The following is a 27,505-nucleotide window of genomic DNA, read 5'->3' on the forward strand; positions in this document are numbered from 1 at the left end:
CAAGGAGAACAGAACAGCCCCACACCAGTTCTGCTGTGTCTAGGTCCCTTCACAACCATGGATGAAAGAGTGTGATTTGGCCTCTGGAGAATAAAAAGAGTGCCCGGTGGCGGAAGAAAAAAAAAAAAAGACATATTCTTTGCCCCCAATGATCTTTTTTTCTTCTTGTCTCAAGCTTCAGCTGTGTATAGTACATAGTTGAATCAGGATTTTAAGGAAAGACTTTCATACTGAAGGAAACAGTCAAAAATATCATAATGGAAACTTAAATCCATCCCCCTTTCACACAGGGTTTTGAACGGTTCTGTGCACACCTTGAAATAGACTATTTTTGAGGTTTAGTTACTTTTTCATATTGTTAGGTGTTTATAGGGCTCTCTATTTTCTTGGTTTGGCCTTGAAGAACTCTGCATCCTGCCTGGGAATGAAACATTTCCAGAAATTTTGAAGGCTTTTTTGAGGGGGAAAGCAACCCAGAAATGTTGGGGAAAAAAATTAAAATATCTGCAATAGCTGCTTTCTTATCAAAACTAAACTTTATTTTCTTCAAGAATGAGAAATGTATTATGTGTAAGTTAGTTAGCACATAGATAGTACTGGTAGATATACAGTATTTATGAAGTATAAATTCTTTACTTTGAATAATGACACACACCTAGTATGAGAGATAAGTATCTTAGTGTATAGCTCTAAGTGTACTTTTGTCTGTTGACATCTCTCTCAAGTAGGGAAAAAAATAAAATGTTGAAAATAGAAAGCATCAATATTGTTGACTTGTAAACAGAAAGGAAGGTTATATCTGTCAGGTTCAGAAATAAAATGTAAATGGAGACCTGATATTGTAATACAGATACAGAAGAGACTTATATTTCTAAAAAAAATGCTCAGAAAATGAACTTCCCTATACATAGTCATTATAATATAATTAACACAGCACAAGAGTAAATTTAGGTATAATCAAGACTTTTTAATAGTGCATTCTCTCATTTGTAGAGTAGGTGTCATAATGGTAGAAAAACTAGCCATCCTATAAACAAATATAATATAAGTTAAAAGGTTTAGTTACCAATATAATATTGGAAATGCTAGCATAGCTCAAGTTTTTACTTGTGACTTCTCTAATGGGAAAGTGTGCCTGAAAGATCCACAGTTTTAGATTCTGAACTTTCACGATGATCTTCATGTACTCCATTAAGCTGAAGATTTGCACAAATTGAAACAAGCTTCTCAATTCTTACACATGTGAGCCTGTTTCTTGATTTTGTGGGTATATTTACAAATATTGACCAGTTTCTTTCACATGCTGCAGAAGCCAGAAGAATCTGAGGCAGAGGAGAATCAAGTGGAGTCAGAGGCTGTGTTGTAAAAGACCTTCCCACCATGTTGTAAGAGCAGCATGCTTGGCAGATTCTGAGATTTCACACCTGGCCCAAATTCCTGAAGAGGTTCTGCATAATTGAAAGAACTTTTCCAACATCTAGTCCTAAATGTGTTGCTTTTGTTTTGTAATCCAGTCAAATGCTGTTATGTAACAATGCTATCATCACTAATGTTACTACCTTTGAAACTTGGATCTAAGAGGTTTGCAGTAACATGACTTGGTCTGCAGGAAAATTCTTCCCATGTATGAGTAAAGTCCTTCACTTTTACTTCTTCCTGTGAATGGAGATGCACTTAGATTCTCAAAAACAGTTAGCTTTACTTATGGCCAAGAGAAAGGCAATATTTAGTCATGGGTATTTTTAGTTAAAGTCATGGACAGGTCACAGACAAACAAACATTCACGGTCCACAACTTGTCCGTGACTTTTACTATAAATACTCCTGACTAAAACTTAGCAGCTCATGAGGCCCGAGACACGGCTGCTTTGGGGTGCCCTGGGGGCCAACGGCTAGCCCCGACACTGGCAGCAGGGGCTGACTGCCCCCAGATGCCCGCTGCTCTAAGGGCCACTGCTCCGAAGGCCTCTAGGACAGCCCCTGGGGCTGCTGCTGCTCCGGGACCACTGCTGCTCCGGCAGCCCACCTGTTCAGGTGGGCCCAGGGCCAGCTGCCTGGAGCCACTCCCACAGCAGTCAGTGCAGCTGGTGCCAGGGTCCACCACCCCAGCAGCTGTCTGAGTGGCTGGCCACTGCTACAGCAGTCGCCGGTGCGACTGGCCCAGTGGAACTTGTGGTCATTCGCACCAGCAGCTGCGGAAGTAACGGAGGTCCTGAAAAGTCCCGGAATCCATGACTTCCATGACCTCTGTTTGACAGACTTGCAGCCTTAGCTACAAGTTGAGAAATATCTGAAAAAGTCCTTTGTCTGATTTGCATACAGTGATTGCAGAAGCAATTGGCTTTAGAATATTCAGCGTGCTCTGAGGTGAACCCAGAAGTTCTCCTCATCAAGTGCAGTGTGTGGTATACTTTTAACTACTTTAAGATCTTCAATGATCACTGTTTCTTGAAGAGCTTCTATGTTTTTTAATAAACTTTCAATTGACTTCACCACTCTTCCCCCTCTTGTTTTTCTAGAAAGGTTCATTGTTACCATGTCTCAGTCCCAGTGTCTCAGCCCTCTGTAGCAGGAAACCAGGGCCCATATTTTCAGAACAGTGTGCACAAGATGTGCGTGCATAATTTGAATTCACCACTACTGTGACTATTGTAACCATGCAATCATGGTTACTATGAGAATAATGATTTAGATTTTTAGCTGGTTGTGTATTCCCCTGAATGTGCACGTAATTACATGTATGCATTTTAGCACATATAATTCTGAAAATATAGGCCATATTCTCCCGCATGTACTTCACCTAATGACCTTTCTGTTCCTATTTATATTTGACTCCTGTGGAAAGGAACTTGTTGTTATAATTGGCTTTGAAGCACAAAATGTCTGCTCATCTAATGAAAGGTATCACACGTTCACATTTTTGTCTGCTTTTTCTTAAGCATCAATACAGCTACGTACATTTTCTTCTCATGCAGAAAAAAAGGAATGTAGTCTGTGCCGATTCAGTTTAATAGGGAAGGGGTACTTGTGGCACCTTAGAGACTAAAATTTATTTGCGTATAAGGTGCCACAAGTACTCCTTTTCTTTTTGCGGATACAGACTAACACGGCTGCTACTCTGAAACCTGTCAGTTTAATAGGAGTTTGTAGTGAAATGCAGATATTGCCTGTTGCACATGCTACAAATTCATTCTGATTTGCAAAGATTAAAGTGGAAACTTCTAATCAACATGAGTACTCAATGTAAACTGGGAAAGTACTTTATGATCTGCAAAGAGATCCCTTTTCCTCTTCTGTGATTCCAGGGAGTGACATGTCTTTGCCACTAGCTGACTCTTGCATACCACTGCTGTTACCAGCAGCCAGTGTCTTGTGTTGATCCTAATGAATGGCAACACATATTGTTAATTATTCTGACATAAATTCTCTCTGCCCTTTTTCTTTCAGGCAGATATTCTGTGTAGTTTTACCAAAGTGCCAACCAAATACGCGTGCTGTGTTGTTTTCTTCAAAGACCGTTGCTGGAATATCAGCTGCGATTAAATACATATTGAAAACTGACCTTCTAATAGGAACTTGATTTCAACCCTAACTATAATAGTATGAGCACATCATAATTATCTGAGGATAGCCTTTTGATGTGAGATCTGACAACATTCAATAAAAGTGTCACATTAAAAATCAGCTTGTAAAAACAGGAGTGGTATCATAATGATAAGAATACATACCAGACAAATTACTTCATTTGATTAAATGAGGACACAGATGAAGTCAAAACAAAAAGACATTTCAGAAGGAGAGAGAGAACAGTAAAAGGAGGTAGTGGGAGGTCTTCTGGCTGTTAGTGTTGATCAAACAATTTTAATCAGCAACCCATCTCCCTTGGCAATGAGATCTGAAAATCCCTTGGCTGTGTGAAAAATTATTAGGAAAAAGTATTTCCAGCAGGGCTATTTTAGGAAGTTTAATGTAAAATGATGGTTCTCCACTTTCTCACTGAGAGGAGCATAATGATTCTGAAGATAAGAGATTTCTTTTCTTGTTAAAACTCTCAGCATGGTGCTGGAAGATGTGCTAGAACACTCTGATGGGAAAAGAGGATGACCCTAGGAGGGGAGTATGTAACCACTCCCATCGTACTGCCTTGTACATGCTTGCTTGTTCTCCCCATTCTCCAAACATGCAGCTTACATTACTAACTTGGAGGAAGAGTTTAAATTAAAGAAAGTTTTTCTTTAAACTACCGTACCAAATAATATCCCCTTTGGTGTTTACTATTGATTTATGGGTTAAGAATGCACACCTCTGAACTACAACAAAACATTTGAGTAAATCTTACAAGAGAAGACAAATTGTAGTCCATATATAGTTTTCCTTTTAACAGATTCCTTTTGCATTCTGTAAACCTAAAAATAAGCAGACTGAATTTCAGTGCTGAGTTATTAAAAGCGCACAGTGTAATAATATAGCTTTATCAGTCTGATGGTTTGACAGCAGTGTTCTAAGTACAGCTGGATGGATAACAGATTTGTTGGTTCATTGGCAATTACGAAAAACTGGAAAAAAATGTGTCAAACTGAAAACAATTTAAAAAAATCACTGAATGGAAAAATAAAAAAAATAGGTCAGACTAAAAGTTTCATTTTGGTTTTGGGCATTTTTTAAAGTTCTGAAAATTTTAAATAAAATTGAAGGAAATTTCAAAAGAAAAAAGTTTTTGAACAAAAAAATCTAAACATGTCACTTTTTAAAATAATGAAACAAAATGTTTTGGTTTTTTTCTGACTCCCCCACCACAAACAGACAATTTAGTCACATGACATGAACAGCTGACATGAATTCACAAAATGGTTCAGTGTTGCCAAATTTGCATTTTCACCAGAAAAAAGAAATGTGGAAGAAAATTTTGCCCTGTTCTAGTTTTAAGTTCCATAGTGGAATTCTAGATTTTTTTTGAAGGTCTCCTATTGTTGCCCTCTGTCGTGCTATATGGCATGCCTGTCTTAAAAAGGAGGCATTTAGTAAAGAGAATAGCTACAGCTACAAACAATCAGGCTTCCACACAAACGAGTTCCAGCTCTGTCTATCTTTTTCTTGCCAGGGACCAGCTCCTGTCTGGGACATGTTATAGCACACAGCTAGTGAATAAATAATATACTGCCACTAAACATATCATTATGTCCTGGGCCCTGAGTCACCAAAGCAATTACATATGTGCTTAAATCTATCTGCATTCAGGAAGGGTGTTTAAGCACATATTTAACTTTACACATTTGCTTTAATCTGGTTTACTTCAAGTGCCTTTCCTGAATAGGTGGCAAAGAGTCCTGTGGCACCTTATAGACTAACAGACGTATTGGAGCATAAGCTTTTGTGGGTGAATACCCACTTCATCGGATGCATGGTTGGCTTTCCTGAGTGAGTGCCCTGTTCTTAAAAAGAGAACAAAAAACTTAGTGTATTCTAGTTAGATTTAGAAAACAAAACAAACAATTTAAGTCAAGCATATTGCACCCTTCAACTATTTGCAAGACAATTTTTTTAAAAAAGTTGCATGAGATTGTATGTACCTCAACTAATGTGACTGAAAACAAAGAACTGTTCCTCTTTTCTTCTCACTTGCTGATTGCCATTCATAATCACTTGGAAAAGTGAAGACTACTCACAAAAACGGAGATTTGGACAACGGCACTATTTCAATAATGCTGGAACAACAACATATTTATTTCTATTCTATTTATCCCTTTGTGTTTATGGCTTTTCGGTTTAATTTTTTTAGATAACATTTTTTGGAAATAGTGAGTCTGAAAAATGAGTCTGAAGAGCTACTTGTGGTATGTGGACACCTCATCTTTGCTGCTAGTGACAAGCTTCGTGATTGGGAAAACAAAATTTCTGTTTGGAAAAAGTGTCAAGGTTTTGACATGTATTTGCATTCTGATGTGGAATGAAAATGAGACCTTTTGAATTTTTTTTTTTATGAAAAACATGAGAGAGTCCCCCATAGCCTGGTGGTCAGAACATTCCCCTGGGTCTTTTGCATCCTGAGCGAATGCCCTAACCACAAGGCTATTGGCTAATCTGAGGAGAGTCTCTCTATATTGACTTCAGTCGAGCTATGGCACTTCACACCAGCCCAGGCTCCTTACTTTCCTAGGATAATATACAGTCACCCCTTCCTTACTTCACAAGAGGAGCATGTTTTATTTTCCTTTGCTTTAGCTTAGTTTGAATGGAAGCAGAGTCCCCTGGCTTTTTGACTTTTCCCTTGGATGCTTCTAGATTTATGACAGACAAAATGAGTCAGACTATTCCTCACAGCTCTAAGCGTCTTATAAAGGTCAGTGTATTGTTGTGAAAACATGCTCCAAAGAAGATACATGTGACATTTTATACTATTGATCTGTTTAGAATAGCATTGGTAGCATGGCTGCCTGGAGTGCTTTGATTTCCTTGATCACCCATTTTTAATGCTACTGGTTTTGAGGCAGCAAGGGAAGCCTCCTGTGTCTTTGATGATTTTCTATCCTTTACCCTGTTCTATGCAGCCCTCCTCCCACACAACATCACTGAATAAGAGCTCACTCCTGGAAGGTGCTAAGCACTCTGGCCCTGACACAGTACTCTTAAGTACATGCTTAACTTTAAGCATGTACCTTGTCCCATTCACTTCATCACTAGGATCACTTGCAGGATCAAACAATGTATCCCTATGTTACTATACATCACACACTCACCTACTATAGAGAGATGTTGGATTGGAGAAAATCTGAAAATTAAACATTCACAGATCTGAAAACTCATTTTTGCCAACAATACACGTGCTTAAAAGCAATATGTTTGTAAGAATTACATTAGCAATTATCCAAATCATATATGAGACAAATTAATTTCACAGCCATAATATTTCATCCTGGTGACCAATGGAGATGAAACTGAATGCAAGAAAACAAAATCAAACTGACATCTTAGGAGCAGATTCGCTCAGTTATACCATCAATGGAACTACTCCAGATGTATTCCAGTGTAACTGAAAGCAGCCCTTTGTGAACTAATCTATACATACACACTGGGGGTCAGATGCTGCATTCCTTGAACCTTAACTTCCATGATAATTCTGAGTGCACAGTATTCTGTTGTTATTTTGACATCAATATTTGAAATAAATATTCCAATGAAGGTAGCTGGTCAGAAAATTTAGAGCAATATTCTGAACATGAGTAGGAAACATATTGAAATTCTGAACATCAGTCGGTGTATAACCATCTAACCCAGTAAGATACTCTCCTAGTATTTCAAACAATAGTGGATGCAAATTTTAGAAGCCTACTGGACAGAAAGTACAGTATGTTTGATTAAATGGGTAAAGTAGCTCAAAGTAAACCATTCTTCAAATTCAAAGATATACTTTTTTTTGTATTTTTGGATGCCTTTTTTCACAGACAGTAGAAGTTCCAAAACACTGCTGTTCCATAAAAAGCTGTTTTATTTCTGGCCAAATAGGAAGGTAATACTGGAAACCTTCTGAAAAATCTCCTCCTTATAAGCTTCCCAAGCCAAGGGTCTGATCCAACTCCTGTTAAAGTCAATGGAAAAGCTCCCATTAACTTCAATGGGAGCTGGATCAAGGGTCAACTTTTTAGATCCAAGACTGTCCGATAAGCATCCTAACTTTAAGATCCACACCTTACTAAGAACATTGAGATAATCAGAGGTTTATGCATATGTCAAGGTTCCTTCCCCACTCTGAACTCTAGGGTACAGATGTGGGGACATGCATGAAAACCCGCTAAGCTTATTTTTACCAGCTTAGGTTAAAACTTTCCCAAGGTACAAACTAATTTTACCTTTTTCCCCTTGGACTTTATTGCTGCCACCACCAAGCGTCTAACAAATATATAACCGGGAAAGAGCCCGCTTGGAAATGTCTTTCCCCCCAAAATCCTCCCAAACTCTACATCCCCTTTCCTGGGGAAGGCTTGATAAAAATCCTCACCAATTTGCATAGGTGAACACAGACACAAACCCTTGGATCTTAAGAACAATGAAAAAGCAATCAGGTTCTTAAAATTCTTCTTTTAATTGAAGAAAAAAAGTAAAAGAATCACCTCTGTAAAATCAGGATGGTAAATACCTTACAGGGTAATCAGATTCAAAACAGAGAATCCCTCTAGGCAAAACCTTAAGTTACAAAAAGACACAAAAACAGGAACATACATTCCATTCAGCACAGCTTATTTTATCAGCCATTTAAACAAAACAGAATCTAACGCATATCTAGCTAGATTACTTACTAAGTTCTAAGACTCCATTCCTTTTCTGTTCCTGGCAAAAGCATCACACAGACAGAGAGAACCTTTTTTTCTCCCTCCCCCCTCCAGCTTTGAAAGTATCTTGTCTCCTCATTGGTCATTTTGGTCAGGTGCCAGCAAGGTTATCCTAGCTTCTTAACCCTTTACAGGTGAAAGGGTTTTTCCTCTGGCCAGGAGGGATTTAAAGGTGTTTACCCTTCCCTTTATATTTATGACAGCATAGCATTAGTAATGTTTCCCATCTTAACACCCAGGTTGGGAGACCATTCAGCCTCCTTGCCAAACAGACCACTATGCCACTCTGAGCATTTCACAGTTAATTTTTGTTCTTCAGTACTTTCCTATGTCAGATGGAAGACAGCATATAGGTCTTGAGGCTGAAATGCCATGGTAACTCTCAGCTTGGACTTACCTCTTTTATTTATTTTCCACTTCTCCCCAGAGAAAAATTTGGTTTGTTTAAAATACCATTTAATTTTGCAGTGCAGTTGTGTTAATTTTAATCGGCTCTCATTTCCTCTACAGATATACCTGCCACAGCAAGAGTAAAAGCACTCAGAAGCGGATATGTTCCCAGGAAGATAGGCAGCCCAGGGTGAGCTCAAGAGTCCTAAAATGACTATGGAGTGCAAAAGAGGAAGATGCCTTCCAGAATGGTTGAAGGGTCCACAGCTACTCCACAGAGGCTACTCGTGTGTGATTTCATAAACGTTACTGAATTTATACCGGGGATCAATGTAGCTAAAAGTTTATGAATTCATTAGGTCAAATCTGTCTTCAACCACATTGATCCAGTCTTATTGACTTCAGCATATTAGAGGCCAACAAAACTACAGATGATGCTTTTAGTATGTGCCTTCTACCTGGTGTGATACAAATTCCTATCTTTGGTGGTCACTCAGTAACAGACCTAAAAGTGGCAATTCTTCAACAAAAAAAAACAAAAAAAACAAAACACACACTTCAAAAAACAGACTCCAACATGAAGGTGCAGAATTGGAATTTGCAAACTGGATACCATCAGATTAAGCCTGAATAGAGACTGGGAGTGGTTGGGTCATTACAAAACCTAGACTTAATTTCCCCAATACTAATTTCTCCCTACCATTACTCACGCCTTCTTGTCAACTGTCTGTAATGGGCCACTTGCTTACCACTTCAAAAGTTATTTTTCCTCCCTTGGTATCCTGCTGTTAATTGATTTATCTCGTTAGACAGACCTAACACTTGATAAAGCAACCACCATCCTTTCATGTATTTATACCTGCTCCTGTATTTTCACTCCATGCATCCGATGAAGTAGGTTCTAACCCATGAAAGCTTATGCCCAAATACATTTGTTAGTCTCTACGGTGCCACAAGGACTCGTTATTTTTGCTGATATAGACTAACTCTGCTACCACTCTGAAACCTGTCTGATTAGTAATGTCAGACTTGAAAGGAAACATGGAGAAATTTCCTTGACCATAACAAAGTTCAATGTTCTCTCTGGATACTACTAAACCATTCTCAGACAAATTTTGTCCCTAGCTCTGCTGCCTCTTAAGCTGCTACCACCAGCTTTTTCTTGCCCATTATATATATTATCTATACATACACATACATACACACACACGCAAATTTATCTAGTTGTGATTGGTTGCTGCAGAACAACTTGCAAAATGATTAGACATGGTTTTAGTCAATTGTGGTTTATTGCAGATGTGAGAGAAGCCAGTGACTGAGATTCTGTGTTGCACCCTCTGGAGGTGCAGTATGTAAGGAATAGCTCAGGTGGGAGGTAGGTGGGGGCTAAGATGGCTTTAAACCATCTTTGCACCCATCTGAATCTGGGCTGCTCCAGAGACTGGTGTGATCCCTAGTATAATGTAAAAGCAGTCCACAGCAACAGAAAATCCATGTAGTGGCATATTCTGCAGGGACTCCCAACAGCTCCTCCCATCCCCAGCAGGCCCTCTGCACAGAGGCTTATGCAGAGGCCTCTTTATGGCCTGTACATGGCTAAAGCAGAGTATCAAGGCTAAACAGGGCAGAGAATCCCTTATGGTACTATTAATACTAATTGTTGGCTACTTGTTTGTTATGCAAGATCCTTTCCTCTTCTTCTGCACAGAGGAAATGGATTGTAACCAATATTAAATGCTAATTTAGTTCTGTTGCATGATATGTCCACCTCAGAATAGCAGCCACATGGTAGCGGAATTTGGGAAAAAGAGGAATCTGAATGTCCAGACAAAATAATAAAAGGGGCAAAGCTCCTCCACGCCACTCACTAAAGGTCAGTTGTAGACAGTTGAAGCTGCCAGAGGCACAGCATCTCTGAAAAGCAGGTCTTAGATGTCTCAGGTTAGGCTCTTAGAAATAGAGGAACTCTAAATTAGGCCTCAACTTTCACTCATGTTGTGCCTACCCTATGTCAAAAATCTGATACCAAAATTTGTTCCAAGATGCTGAGTGACTTTTGAGGTGGTAAGTGCCCTCCACTTCTACTGACTTCAGTGGGCATGGAGAGAGCTCAGTAACATACATGAGGCATTAGGCATCTCGTAGGATCTGACCCTTAATGAACAGGACCTCAAGGGTTTCATTCTCTAATACTGGAGAATTAGGACTTGTCGATGCACGAGTACAGGGATGCCTATATTGCCCCAACATGGTGCCTGCACTGAAGAAATTCTGCCCTAGGCTGCTGATGGCCCCTGTATACATATAGGGATGATATGGTGATGGGTGAAGAGAAGAATCCCTTCCTAGTCACCATCATTAGATGTTGGCAGCAGTACATCTAGAATGAAAAGTCATTTCACCCCTAATGCAGAGTGGTTTGTACGTACACAGTTTCTCCAGTGCAAATCGTACTGCAGTAGTCACAACTGAAGGAAAAGGTTCTCCCCTTGCGGGAGGTTAAATTTCTGAATATGATCAAAGGATACAGCGCTCAGGAAGATCCGCCACAATATAAGATTCTTGATTACTAAAACGTGACCGTGCCAATTATGGAACTGATTTTACTTCTTATTTTGGATCTGATCCTGTAAGGTGCTGAGCTCCTATGATTCCCACCAGGGTCAATAGGTAGTGAGAGCTCTCAGCTTCTTTGAACATTGAATGCTTTATTTGTAAGAATAGGAATCTCTAGAATGTATACCTGAAGAGATTGTCCATAACATTATACATCTTTAATGCTACTTACTGCTGGTGCACATCACCTCCTTTAGTGGCACAGGTGAGGGATTAGCTCTGAAAGTCCATTCTGATCACCTAGCTGTGGAAATGTATGTGAAGTTCTCGGGGATGGGGGAAGGAAATGGAAGATACATACCATAGTCTGCCCTTTATAGACCAGTTCTTCCATATCAAGAGGACTTGTGGACAGCAACAGAAAATGAAAGGCAGCTAAAGCTAATGTGTGTATGGACAGCAGACATGAAGGTTGCTATATAGTTCAGTGTTGGTACTAGTGGAAAAGAGTGCACGGGGGAAAACACAGAAACTATATAGCATCCAAATGAACAAATGGACAGCAGGTCATGTTTCAATGCGTGGTAGCAAAGGAAAGGAAAACAATATCATTTGCTATTATATTACCAATGTCTAGCCCTTTGTGTTTTAGAAAGTTTCCTTTCTAATATAATTTACTCAACCATCTCTTGAAACAAAATATTTGTGTCTTTGCCGTTTGATTTGTGCAAGACTATCTTAAAAAGGTCGACTGGTTTTCTTCTGTCACTGTAGTTCATAATAAGAGTACCATTCTCTGATAAATCCCCTTACATTATTGCATCAGCCTCTATAGCCATTCTGTTCCACAAAATGAAGGGGTCAAAAATGTCAAGCCTTTCTCTCCCTCTGCTAATTATCTCAGTATTGATTTTAAATAGTTCTTTTGTTCCCAACAGAGAGAATTTTAGAGGAGAACATTGGGGTTGCATTGGAAGCATATTCTATTTTCTCTCCAGAATGATTTCTCAAGCAGAAAGGAACATCAGAGTGTTCCATGTATTTGAGACTGAGGACAGTGAGTTAATTATTGTGGTTAATTTAGGCCACAATCCTGCAAATAGAAAAGGAGGACTTGTGGCACCTCAGAGACTTTTCTTTTTGCAGATACAGACTAACACGGCTGCTACTCTGAATCCTGCAAATGACTATGAATGACTTCAATAAGGTTCTGAGTGGTTGCAGGCATCCACTCAAGTGTAGTCACCTTTTGTGCCCTTTTTTCTTTTTTTATACTAATAGTACTGAATACAGATCTCTGTTAACCCCTGATGAAAACATGATTATCTTCAGGTTCCTCAAAATGGTTCTTAAAAACCTCAAGGCAACACCTTTGATTAGTGACCAGCCTGAAAGTACCATTGAACCTTAAGATTCCCAATTATATACACAAATGATTTTTTGATATCTAACAAAAGCATTTAAAGTTATAGGGATGTCAAAGATTAACAATGCAATCTGAAAACCTCAGAAACAGAGGATTTTTTTTCCCCCCACTATGAATTTTCAAAGCTTGTCCAAAAACCTCCACCCATAAGCAAACCATGGAATTCTGGAGGGTTTTATTAATAAATGGTGATCGGTTTTAGCAGTTTAAAACACTTGAAATGTATTCAGTGCATTTGCTTTGAGTTTTGATGGTACCTGCTCTGTGTGAAATCTTCAGAACAAAAAATACAACCCACTGAGTTGTCAGTATAAGGATGGTAGCTGAAACTGTGTGTGTGGATGTATATGGAGAAGTAGCGGTACAGAAAGATATATAGTTTGCGTATGAGAGTGAGAAAACTAAGCAGAATTTTCTTCTTCTTGCAAGTCTCTTTTTAAGTTTGTGATCTGGATAAAGAAATGTGCCCTCCAAGAAGTAATTAATATCTTTCATTAATATCACACACCAGAAAGAGACAGTAATTTTGTTTTAAATTCTCTGCTAGAAGATAAATTAGCATGATTGAACTGAGAAGCCTGAAAGCCATAATTCAGATTCTTTATTCAGGTAATTATTTAAATTGTAGAAAGGCGATGGAGGAGGGACATACATTTTTAATATATTGTAGAATAATCATGTGTCAGAAAAATATGCAAAACTTGGTAAGAAAAGAAATACCTGTGAATTAACAATTCAAAGCTCTTCCTTTAAAGGTTAAAAACACTGAACACAATCTGTAGGCTATAATGAAGCATTCTAAGAAATACTGGCAAAAGGTGGGTGGAAAATTTCAGATCCTTGTTTATATTTTTTCCTCTTGAAAGGTTTAAGACAGTTTTACACTCACCATCCAAATAAAAGTCATGCCAAAATGTTTCTATGTCAGATGCTCTATACTCTAGTTTCATATTTATGCCATTCTCCTCATCTTGCTGAGAGGCTTAAATGAACTAGCCTCTAGAACAGAAGAGTCTTCTTGTTAAATGTACGTAACTCCATTTTTGTCACAAGGACCTGGCTTTGCTACAGAACCCATGGAAGAGCCCATACAGTGTAATGGACATTTTAGTTCTTTGGGCTTTCCCTTGCTATGCTGTCTCCCCTGCCCCTACTCTGACCTCCCACCCCCAATTGTATCATCCCCCTGGGATCTCTCTTAGGTACTTCTGTGGCCCTGCCATCATAGGATCCAAGTACCTTGCAATCTTTAAATGTATTTATCCTCACAAAACCCCTATGAGGTAGGGAAGTGCTATCTCCATTTTACTGATGGGGAAGCAAGGCAGAGAGGGTAAGGGCTCATTTACACAGTGTGACAATGTACACTATGGACGTGTGATTTCTAAATATACTAATGTGTTACACGTTAATTGGTCTGTGTAGACCCTGCTGGTGTACTGTTTGAACGTAGGGAACCTTTAGCGCTTGCCAGCAGGGTCTGCAAGGACAATTAATGAGCAATGTTAGTGCACTTTAGAAATCACTGCCCTATGGTGTGCATTGCTGCAGTATGTAGTCAAGCCCCCAGCGACTTGCCCAAGGTCACAAGTTAATTGTGGTGAAGCAGGGACTGAGCCCTGGACAATCTTTGTCTTTGTATGTTGAGTCTTTCAGATTATGCTCTGTGGGGCAGGGACTGTCATTTTCTAAACATTTGTTCAGTGCTTAGTACAATAGGCCCCTGACTGTGTTGGCTTCTATATGCTACCACCCTATACATGTGGAATAATAATAATAAATGTGTAAAAATGAACGTGTATATTAAAGGGAGAACATATCCCTAGATATTCCTGTGGGAGTAATAAAGGAGATATTCTAGGAAAGAATATACATTTAGGATGTACCAATTTTCTAAGGAATGAAAAATATAAAGTAAAGCTTAGAAAGGCTTTCTGCTACAGGTACAGAATTTTCTGTGTAACCTGGGATTGCACATAAAGAGTACAGGAGGATGAGCTTTTGAAGATCATTTTAGTTTAAGTGTTAGCCTTTCCTGCCAATTTTTCTGTTTTTTTCCTCAACAATTGTATTCACTTTAAAATAAAACAAGAAAACAATTCCCTTTCCCCATTATCTCCTTCAGGAGAAACTAACATTGCTGAAGGCAGCAGTGTGGGTGAGTTACATAGCAGTAAATTTGCCCATGTTCCTCATTATCAGGATATAATTTAGTATTTTATATTTGTGATAGTGTCCTGTATCCAGGTCCTCAAGCTTTGGCAACGTGTAAAACAATTAGCAGTGCACTTGGCTTATTCTGCTTTCATTCTCTCCAGCTAAGCAGTGTTACTATTCTATGGTATAAGTGAGAAATTAGAACCAGTCCCTAGCAAATAATTAGACAGTTGTGAAATGCTGTGCATGAAGAGAAAGTTCTTTCCTAATCCCTGCAGGGAAACAGCATGAGATAGGATTACCATTATCACCTCTTGCATAGATACCAATTTCATAGTAATCACAAGACCATTCAGCCCATTTAACATTCTGCCATAGTATCTGGCTCAACGACTACCTGAAACAGTGAATTCCCAAGGGGCCATTCCCCAGTTGGGAATCACTGTCATGTAGCCTAACTCCAGCCATTCCCCTTAAATATGGGAGGCAGATTCTCACTTAAAAAAAGAGGGGGAAGTAGCCAAAATTAGAGAAATCGTTCCAAAAATATGTTTAACATGATAATGCTAATCTTTCCATAACACCACCACAGTATGTACACAATAAAATAGGCACTGAGCACCTCGTTTCCAGCGTTCAACACCTATTGATGTGCTCACTACCTCTTTTTAAAAAAGCTTGAGTATGAATTTAGGAGCCCATATGTAGGCGCTCAGGTTTGAATATTGTGTCCTAAACTGTTAATATAGATAAGATGGCTTTCATCCGCCGCTTCTATGGTTCCTAAAGTACCATAACTTTAAAACTTATGATTCCCCCTCCCCTCCCCAGACCTATTAGAAACATCCTATCCTAGGATGATATGCAACATGTACAGTTTCAGGGGTATTGTTGGGGGAATGTTGAAAATTAGGCTTATAATGGGAAGGTAGTTTCTTCCTTGACTACAGAGTGGATACTGCCATTCATAATCAGAACGCTTATTTCTTACCAAAGCTGACATAAGGCCTTAAAGTCCAGGGTCTTGATGTGTACTAGAGGAAATGGCAACAAAGCCCATTGGTCTCTCAGTCTGAGACTGTTGGTTAACTCTGTTATTCTTCTAGCTTCAGAGCGTCTGCTCACATAAGAAAGGGCTGCAGGATCAGGCTCACAGTTTAGTAAAGCATCTATACAAAAAATAGGGTTATATTCTGTAATATAGTAACACTGGACTCTTCTTTAATGCCCATAAGAACTGAACTTATTATAATTATGACAGGCAAATAAGCCTCTAATTCCCATCTCTGAATTCCTCAGTGCACTGTCCTCCTGGTGTCTATAGCATATAAACTCTTTGCAGTCTCATTGTGTATATTGTACAGCGCCGAGCATGTCAGCATTGACCAAATAAAAAAATCCCTCTGCTATTTTAGAGTAACATATATTTCAAGAAATTGGTTTCTTTGCCTCATGAAAACATAATACAGGTTTAAAGACAGCCGACTACTTAGAATCTCAAAAAACTCAGCCAAAAACTAGAACACCTCAAAACATTGAGAGCGAAAGTGTGAAGCCAGGAATAGGTGTGGGACTAGCACTGCAGTAAGTTTCATAAGCTTTCTTTCTGCCTCTGCTTAGTGGAATCTACAGAAAAGGCTGTGTACCATAGTGCTGGACTCTTAAGGAGCCTACACAAGTGCTAAGCAATGATATTGTTGGTCTAAGTCCATTGACCATCTTGGGTCTTTGCCTGCTGGAGGCTGGGATGGGATGTAGTGCATGCAAAGGTAAATTGAAGCAACTGATGAGGTAGTTCCAGTGAATTTTGCTAAGAGCATCATTATACACAGGTCATTGCTGGGTCAAAGTAGAAACTTAACCATGCCATTTAAAAAAAATTTGTTTAGTCAGGAGTAACATTGACCTTGAACACTAAAAACTTCCCCTCAGACAAAACTGGCAGTTGCACGCCACAGATGACTGGAGAGCAAGAAAAGATAACTCCCTGCAGGGCGTCAATGCGGTAGAGGAGAGTGCAAAGGGGCTATACAAAACTTATGAGAGTGAATCATGGCATCCCTTCTGAATGGGATATCCTTGCCTAATTATGGTAATGAAAGAATGGTCTTGCTGCGCAGGGAAAATCAAACCCAAACTATTAATGAATCTCTCAGAGAGAGGAGATATGAGATATGAAAACTAGGGGCAACCACAAAGTTTAGGATTTGGCGGGGATATTTTCTTCATCTGAGTGATCCTAGTTAAAAATGGCAAAGCAATTACTGAGCTATACTGAACCAATAAGCAAAAACTGATAGTGATAAGCAGCCTTTGGCTACATAGTGCTTTTGTTTCATATTATTTCATGTGTCATTATGCAGATCAGAAAGAAAGATGTGATCAAAAGCAATGATGAATCCAAAAGTAATAGAAGGGAATTAATTTAACCTCCTGCTTTAGTGTTTCTGAAGTGAATAGTTTCCAGTAATAAAAATGAGGAAAGAATAAGCCAGGAAATGTATATGTATAGGGAGGAAAGTAAATGCATAGGTATGCCCTCCATCATGAGGGTCACTTGGGAGGTACAGTCTGCTTTATGCAATAAAGAAATCCTATAGACAGTTAACCATAGGTTGAATTGTTGGGGCACGATTTTTGCTCTTAGTTTTACATCTGTGTAACTCCATGGAAGTCATTAGAGCTATTTTTCATTTACACCAGAGCAGGATTATCATAGAATCATAGATTAGGGTTGGAAGAGACCTCAGGAGGTCACCTAGTCCAGCCTTCTGTTTAGGATTACACTCCTAACCTTTACTTCTTTTAATCGGCCACATACTAGTGCTCTCAAACCACCATTAAGTTCATTAGCTGAAGCCAGGCCATTGTTTAAATGTCTGTGATTAGTTTCTTTTAGTGTTGGTAAAGTGTATGGGCAAGAAGCTGGGAAACAGAGCTCCATGTGAGCGGGTACTATTCTTAAAACTATGCTGTCAGTTTTGCACTTCTTTTCCCTACCTTGTTTGCTATATGGCAAGGGAAATCTAAATGGTTTCTCCATGTTTATGAATTCCCAATGTATATTAACATTCAGTGCACTAAACTGGAAAACGCCAAGTGCTATTTTAAAATTTTTGCTAGTCTTTTTCAGATGCATTCTGCTTCATATTTGGATCTTTTCTTGCAGACCAGGTATTCCCAGACAGTGTTGCTAAGACAACGGGGTGAATCATTTACTTAATTTAGTAAGGTTTTGAAAGCTTTTGAATATAAATAGCTATAGCCTATTTATATTAAAAATAGCTGTTCGTGGTGTTTTGTCTCTTTTGTTTTAAGGCAAAAAAAGTCACTGTTATGTATCTTTATCTTAAGGGAATGTTTTCTGTAGAGATTTCTCTAACATATTGACATTAATGTTTAGTGTATTTTTTTCATGGTGGTGGGTTTAAAACAAAGCTTTGCATTTGTGCTATAAAAGGATCTAATTCATCATTGAGAAAGAAATGTTGTAGTGTTAGGAATCAATAAGGGCATGTTCTTTATCTGCACTGCTGAGAATTGTTGCAGCTCTTAAGGCTCACATGGGAACAGATTATAGTTTGGGTCAGTAGTTCACAATAAAAGTCTCCCATGATACTCTGGTGTTCTTAGATAAACAGAAGTCTGGATGTGAAGACCAATTGTGTGATGACAATGAGTGGAAAGAGTGCAGTGAGAAAGACGTTAAATGCCCCCGACTCCATGGTCTTGAACAACTGATAGGAAATGCAACTATGCAGTGTTGCTGTAGCCCTATTGATCCCAGGATATTAGAGACAAGGTGGATGAGGTAATATCTTTTATTGGACCAATTTTTGTGGTGAGAGAGACAAGCTTCTGAGCTATATAGAGTTCTTTTTCAGGTCTGGGAAAAGTTCCACCTTGTATTTAGCTGTGAAGCTCAGAGTACCTTTCCCAGACCTGAAGAAGAGCTCTGTGTGGCTCGAAAACTTGTCTCTCTCACCAATAAGAGACATTACCTCACCCACCTTGTCTCAGGAAATGGAACAGACCTTCACCTTCAGGATTCTTTTGGACTCCATGCAATAGCTAATGCCCATGTGAGATTTCTGGGGCAGTGCCAAGGAATCAAGCCCACTGGGAAGTTTGCTAGAAGTAGAAGTGGGACCAGGAACTGTAGAAATATTAGCTCTTTGAACACAGACATTGGTGACTGGTGCTATAGCTAGGATAGAGATTTAGTTAACCATGCTCCGGGTGAACAGAAATCCTCTCACAATGTGAGATCGTGTATATGAAGGTACATTGAGCAAGTGGAATTGTGTGTATTCTGGGTTGTCTGTATAAAGAACCATTACTAATCGGAGGGAACAACCAAGTAGTCAAAGCATCAGTCTGGAATGGATATTCCTGGCTCTCTCTATTCTCTCAGTTGTCCTCAATTTCTATTCTCTAATGTCTCTTCACATTTATAGTACCAAATTCTCTCAGCAAATATATGGGAGAGAATTTGGAGTAAACAGTTTCTCAGGATTTACAGCATCATTACTGAATTGGTCTGAATTATTCTGAAAAGAAAAAAGAGTAGGTGACAAGAGTCCATGAAAGGCATGAGCTCAATAACCCTGTTGCTGTTTGCTAACTGCACCTTATAGACAAGTTATTGAGGAGGAGGGGCACAAGATAATCCCTCTCCCAGTTGGAGTAACTCAGAACAACTTTCTTCCTGTATCATATCACCTTCTTTTCCCTACTGTTTCTCTCTTTACTTCTGCTGTGACTTCTCAGCAAACACTGGGGGTGGGGGAAAGGCTACTCTGCCCAAGTAGCCATGTATTCTTGCCCAAAGTGGATTTTGTCAAATTTGTGTAACTTTAAGCACGTGAGTAGCCCCATTGATTTCAATAGGACCACTCACAGGCTTCAAGTTATGCATATGCCAAAGTACCTTGCTGAATTGGAGGCTTTTTCTGTATATGCAAACAGTTGTTTCTACTTCAGACAAGTTTAGTGTGGCTCCTATTGACTCACAGGATGGATCTGACAAATCACAGGTCTTGGACCTGGGCCTGCGGGTTCCCAGGCAGTGCTCAGACCATAGCTGCTACCTGGTAGCTCATTAGAGCCAAGAGCTAGAGGAGTTCTAACTCACCAAGGACTCTGCCAAGAAGCTCCTGGTTCAGGGAGACGTTTGGCCCCACTGATTGGCCCGGATGCACTAATGAAGCCAGAAAGAGACACAAGAAGTTGTCTGAGCAATTAGGTGAAGCCCTGGCTGGTTGCCACTTGGACCCTGCCTACTTGTCTGACTCCCGAGCCCTGATAGTTCCTGCCCTCCTTATCCCAGATGTCCATTTGCCCTCCCCCAACCTCCACTTCCTGCTTTCCTGCCTCAGTCCCTGCTCCTGTGTCCTACCCCTGGCTACCGACTCTCACTCTTGGCTTTACCTCTGACTCAGACTCTGGCTTGACCCCTGACTTGTCCTGACTCTGACACTGGCGTCAACCCTTTGCTTGACTCTTGACTCTGGGTCAGTTTCCTGGATCTAGACTAACCATTAGGTATGACTGCCCACATTCCAGTCCTTATAATGGTTCTCTTATGACTCATTTGGTAGGATCCTGGTTCAAATCTCAACTACAGCAATACGCATGACAAACACAAAACAGTCATTGGATGGTGCACACTAATTGGAAACTACTTCCAATGAAGTCAATGGCAAGACACCCACTGAAATTACTGGGAGCAAGACTAGTATCAAATATGCTCATGTATCCTGCCACCAATTGGCAGATATATGTTAAGCCTTATCTATATTAGCAAGCGTCGTAAGCAAGGGCTTAAACTTTATAGACTAAGGCAATGCCATGCAAATACATAGTCTATCAGCATCCAAAAGCATAAATGGTATCCAAAGATCGTGACTGTCAGTGTGGGAAAGAAAAATAAATAGTAATACAGCTCGAAAGCTTGTTGTCTAACTCCCCACTAAGAGATATTACCTCACCCACCTTGTCTCTAACAACATATAGAAGACTTCAATTCATTTGAAAGAACACTGTTTGGAAGATGAATAATCTTTGCAGAAGAAGATAAATGTGTGTTTCTTTATAGCCTGGCATGTTAAGAATCATTTGCTGTGTCCATTACAAAACCTCTTTTTCAAGGTGATTTTTAACTATTGTAAACTGTTGCAATTTGCCATTGGGCTGAAGCCAGGAGTTTAAGTTGTCAGTTCAGAGGAAGACTGGGCTTTTCCTGAAAACAAAATTGGTTAACAATATCACATTTTTGGGGTATGTCAAAAATAATTTATGGCTCCTTCAGATTTTTTTTAATCTGTTTGTGCTGTTAAATCCTGAAGACTCTCGAGCCAGATTTAGTAAAAGTAAGTCCAGCTTTCAGGCTGTGGAACACAACAACGATGCAACTATCATTTTTCACAGTTGCTGTGGCCTTGCTCTGGTTTCACTGCAAACAAACTGGGTCTTTCAAAATCTGGCCTATGGGTCAGATTCCAGATTAGATGGGTTCTCTGCAGTGAGTTGCCATCAAAGGCTGAGGAATGGAATCCTGTGTCTATCAAATCAAGTAGTACTAGGAGAGCATCTACAGCCAAAACTCCAGCTTAAGACTTCAAAGCACCTGCACCCTCTGCACTTGGAAGTAGAGGTTGACATTTAAAGCTAGGCAAGTTTTTTGGCAAATAGTTTATTCACTGAAAAATGCTATTTCAGTCAATTGGAAGCTAGCTTCACAAAATGCTGTGAGGAAGAGCAGCTCTCTTGAAACATTCAGCCCAGTGGTTAGGATACAATGCTTGTGGAGCGTAAGAGAGCCCAGTTCAATTTTTCTCTCTACCTGATAAAGAGGAGGGATTTGAACTTGGCTCTCCCAAAGGGCAGGAAGATGTCCTAGCTACTGAGCTATGAGACATTCTAGGATGTGCCTGTCTCAGTTTGTCCTGTTGAAGCTGTTCTAATTTATTTATAAATAATTAGTTGTTGGAGCAGGGATTTGAATGTAGGAGAGTGCCTGTTGTAATAGTTGGGCTTAGATATTTACCTGAATTGTGAGCTCAGTTGTGAAGTGAGTGAAAGTTCATAAAGTGTCACAATAATCTATAACAACAAATTTGATGGAAAAAAGGTGCAAAAGGAAGACAGAAGAATTGAATTAATCCAAACAAAAAGGTCCTCTGATATAAAGCAAGGATTGTGTTAAGACCAGGCCTGGTAAACAAGAAAAGTGTGGGACTGGAAATCAGTGAAAAATTGTGGTGTCAGAAGTAAGCCTAATTGGCAAACAAAATAATGAGGGGATGGGCTACTCCACCCATCACTCCCTTTTGGGGTACCAGAGACTTTGTGGGGAAAATATGGACAGATGGATCTGAACGCTGGCTGATTGAAAGACAAAAAGAAGGGGAAGAAATGAGCTTCCCCATCATGGCTGCTACTCCCACTGTCCCCTAACCGTCTTCATCCTAATCCTGAGAAGTGTCCTGACCAGGCCAGAGAGAGGGACCCATATGCCACTACCACTTCCATGGCTCCAGCTAAATCCTGAACGCTGTTTGGGATGAGTCTCTCTTTCTCCACCCCACTGGTGTGTCCTTTTCCTTCCCTACCTTGTTTCTTCTCTTTAACATCCTTCTCCTTTTTCCTTCTGTCTAAGAGTCTGTCTTAGCCAGCCAAGAATATATATTTTGCAACACTGCTGTAAGCCTATGACGAGAAAAGGTAGCTCAATTCAATGCCCTAAACAGCCTAATGCTGGTACAACTTTATCAGGTCTTCGAATGACTGATAAAACCACCTGCTGTGCCTGTGTTTCTCCAACGGCAAGGTTGCAAATGAAAGTCAACACCAGAGACAGAAACTGCATCTTTTTTTCCTTCCTTCCCCACCCCGATTTTTTTTTAAAAAAACAGCAGCAGCAACAGCTCCAGCCGATTTCAACTAATTCTCTTGTCCCCACAAAAGACAGTTATTGCCATCTAAGAAACTGTCAGACAAGGGGGTTTCCTTCTAAAGACTCTCTCCAGCTAAAGGGAACAAGGGGTTTTGTTAAAATGTAAGTCTTAAGACTTTACATTTCAAATGATTTAACTGTTTTTCCTTCTTTTCTTTCTGTATTTTTATTAAAAGGTTAAAATTTATAATCTATTTGCCACAGCGCTAAGCAGGCTGAGGCGTCAGTATACCAAATCCCAAACCTTGTTTAAAACTGTTTATTGTAGGACAGTTGTGAGGTCTATTAACAACTTTGACTCTTTGAGCCCATTTATCCCATCTAATTTAATGCAGCATGATCTAACCACCAGGCTAGAGTCTCATTTGCACTTTTTCCTGGTCCAATAATTATTCATTGTCATAATGAATTACTATGAAATGCCACTATGAATGACAAGGGGGGAAAACAAGAGACTCCTTTGAGGAACAAAACTGAGTTGCTCCGAGAGCTGATGTCATCCTGCCGTACTGACAGCTGCAGATCATGGCTGAAACACCCTTATCTACCTCCTTGTGGTTAACTTAGAGAAGCAGAGAGAGGAAAGAAAATGGTGACTGCAGAGCACAGGACTCTGAGGCGGGGGAGCCCTTTTCAGAACCCTTGATGGGACCTAGACATGGTCATATTAAGTCAGTATCAATCTGTCTGTGCATATCAATCTACAGTGGGTGGGAATGGGATCTATATGAGTGGTGGATTGATGAGCACTGTAAGTCATTTACAGATCAAGTTTCTCAAAGGGCTCAAATATTCTGATATTTCATCCCCTCAGTAGGGTTACAGTGAGTAGACTAAGGTCAAAAATTATATTAGATCATGCTTGATATTAGGGAAGCTCCATTGCCCATCAGTATCCAGGATGCAATGAGTTCATTGCAGTCTTCACATGGATGGATTGGGATGGTCCCCCCACCTCATCTCAGTTTCATTTAATTCCTTCTTTAAGGACTATGCAGTCCAGACACAATCTAATTGCCTAGAATGATTCCAAAGACATAATGTAACAGATTCTGTCTTTTCAAGGGCCTCTCTCTAAAAAGGTTTCTCTCTAAAAAGTTAGACATAAAACAGCATCCAGATGGAGGTCCCCAGTTCAGTTTCTGACTTGTATTACATCCCCTGTGTAATACATTAAAAAAAATCTCTATAAAAAAACCAAATACCATCAGTGAAATTTAATTTAGCACTGCTAAAGATCAAATGAGCTGCAAAAACAAAGGGAATTCATGGTAAAAACTGCCATTTTTCATTTAATGAATCCTGCTGTCCCACAAAGTATAGAATAAAAATGAGAATCACTATCAAGATGAGGAATACAATAGAGAAATTAAAGCATTAAAAACTAAGTTTACTGAACAATAAGGGTCACATTTTCAACTGGCCTCTAAAAATGTGCATGCAGCATTTACTGGCATATCCATTTGTGCAGACAAAATCCTAAATCATGCTTGCAAAATGGGTACTTTGAATTTAACTGCCCATTTTTAACATATATATACACACACCTGCTTTATGCACATAATTGTGGATGTTTTGTGCAATCAAACAAATACATATGCTGAGAATTTGATTCTAAAGAAAATTCACAGTTAGAGTTGGAATTCTAGGCTACATATTTGGCCTTCCCAAACTCAGCTTGTGAATGGCAAAAGTATCAGAAGAGAGCATGATGTTGTGTTGTGTGACAGTATCACCAATAAGCACAGTGGGGAGTGAATTTAGCACTTAGTGCCAACTCAGTACTTCGGCCTTAACTCTGAACTTCCCCGCTTTGGTACATATAAGTCAGACCCTTAATATTACTTTTAATACTGTCTTTTCTAGGTCAATATAAGTTAAATTAGGAGTACAAGGCTAAAGTGTTCAGAGCGCAAATCAGTAGCTTAGTTAATGGATTGGTTCCAAATATCTGGATAACAGCAGGCAGTTCAGCTTAGATATGCATTTCATCTGGCTCCTGTCCATGATGCCTTTGTAGAACAGCATACTATATAGTAGAAGCACTGACCTTTTGCAGCCTGTGACTGATTCAGTGCATAGTCTTCAAGCCTAAACATTGGTGCCAAGATACAATTGTAACTGGTGCTTCTGGAATGCATACAAGTAATACTTTACAGTAACTGAACATTTTAATCTGCTTTAGCTGAGCCTCTCAGGTACAAAAATCTGATTAGCAGCACAAAGAAGTTGTATGGTCTTGAATTCCATTAAACAGAAATTCTGGGTGGGATTTTCAAAAGGGGCTAAGAAAGTTAGGGAAAGTCCACGAGTGCCTAATTCTTAGTCCCTTTAGAAAATCCCAGTGTCTGGTCTTTGTCATCACTTCCTTATCTTCACAAAACCTAACATCCCATTTCCTAACATGTTTACCTATGAAAGATGTCCCACAAAGATGTCTTCAAATCGGCTAAGCATGTTCAAAGAGAACAATGATCTGGCAGATTCAGATAGTCAGATTATAAGGTCAGAAGGGACCATTATGATCACCTACTCTAACAAACAAGGGAAGGTTCTCACAGGATGATTGATAGCACTACCCCCCAGTGAAACATCAATGTATTTTTACAAACTTTTTTGGATTGCGACATGTAGCTTCTGCAGCCTTGCTTAGGCTTCCACTACATACAAATCAGATTTCTTTTTTTTAAATTCTGGTTATGCAAACAATAAAATATGTGCCTGTAAAGAGATAAACAGTCATCTACTTCATTATAGAATGTGTAAAAGGAGCTCGTAGTAAAACTCTGCTTATGATCTTACTGTTCTTGAATGCCAGATATTAAAATACCAAGAGAAGGAATGCGTAACTCTGCTACCTGAGAATTACATTGGTTATCATGGGATCCTTCTCATTCTGGCCCTGATATAGCAAAGCACTTACGCGTATGCTTAGCTTTAGGCACATGTAACATATTGTAGGTAACTGAGGTCAATGGGACTACATACATAGTAAAAAAGTAAGCTAGTGCTTTGCTGGATCAGGGGGCAACATGGAAGCCAATTTGTTAACTGCTGAACAGTTTCCTGCCAGTATTTTAGAATTCAAGATCTGACTGATGCTTTCCCCCTACCTTCTCTAAATTTCTCAGGTTTATGGATCCATTAGTAACAGCATCTGGTTAATGGAGAAAAAGCAACTTCTGGAGGAAAACAAAGACACTGATCTAAGTTATTTATTTTCCTTCTAACTTTGAAGACCACTAATGAGTCAAGCTTTGTGCCCAGTAAAGGGGAAATCTTAATGTTCATTTAAAAAATGAATGAGAGTCTAGCCCTCTTCTTTATGAAAGTAGCCTTGAAAACCAAACAACTTGTTAAGACTGAAAGGAATAAATAGCTGGGCTCCACTTCCACAGCAGAAGATGGGGGATCTAAAGATCCCTATTCCCCACCACCACACAGACACTTTTTATATGAAATGAATCAGTTAAGTGCTGCAAGGGGACTCCCCTCTTTCTGCTCCTGTCAGAACATCTGCATGTACCTATAGAGTCCCTAATTCCTGGGTACTCCAGAATCAAATGAGGAGGAGGAAAGGGTAGAAGAAGAGAGAAGGCAAAGCTGAATCTGCACAGAGTGCAAGTTCTGCATCCAGGCTTAGAATCTCCACACACTTGTTTTCTTTGCTAAGGCAGCTAGGTGGTCACACTGTTGGTCATCTCCTTAAAGAATGTGCCTGTTCTAACCCCTGTCCCACACAAACATAGCAGGTCATCCACGGCTGGGTACTTGAAGATTATCTGTCATACTTTGTTGTGTGCAGGACAAGTTACTTCCTAAAGAAGTCTCTTTTTACTTCTTAGTGCCTTAAATCTTACAAAATGTTCAGACCAAATGCAAATTTAAAAAAACTCTACTTATTTTGGGGTAGGAGGAAAAGGCAGGAAGGGGATTTGAAAAGAGGGTAAAATATGTAACCCTTCTGCCTGTCAGAGTTGGCAGCAACAAGGGCCGGGTTCAGTATCTAGGGGTTCCATTCCAATAACACAATGCAAAACCGGCTCAAGCCTCCACCCAGTGACCTGGGACAAATATATACCACCCCCGCTGGGTGCCTCCAAGAGGCAATACTTCCCCTCTTGCAAGCACATAGTCTGAGTGTAGCAAAAAGCCTTTTAATAACAGAGAGAAACAATGTGGCATTATGTTGGGGAAACATCACCAACAGGATTCATAGCACAACCCATGCGCAAAAAACCCACTCCAAGCAGATTGGAGCGTGTCCTTTCCCTTTGGTGCTTGAGTCCAGCAACCCAAAATCACCCAAAGTCCCAAAAGTCTCTGTCCCTGGTCAGGGCAGCCCCAGAGTTCGAAATAAAGTAATTGCTCTCTAAGTAATTGTGCATATTGTACTTCATTCAGTGCTTTGAATTTGACTTCAAGCAGCATCACAAAATGTTTTGATTGCACAATGTAGAGTACTTATCAGCCTACTGCCTTCAGGCATATAAGTCTGTTTCTGAATATGGCTTAACCCTGTAAATAAACAGAAAACAAATTATAAAATGTACTTTATTCTTCTGTTAGGTGTGCTACATAATATAGGATATACTGTATGTAGTGTAATTGGCCAGCCCTGTCTGGTGTTTACTTCTGGGAGACCCTATTACTTCAGGTACATTAGTCAGTCATATTTCAAACTCTGCCACCT

This window comes from Natator depressus, chromosome 4, assembly GCF_965152275.1.
Source record: "Natator depressus isolate rNatDep1 chromosome 4, rNatDep2.hap1, whole genome shotgun sequence".
In the NCBI taxonomy this organism is placed as follows: Eukaryota; Metazoa; Chordata; order Testudines; family Cheloniidae; genus Natator; species Natator depressus.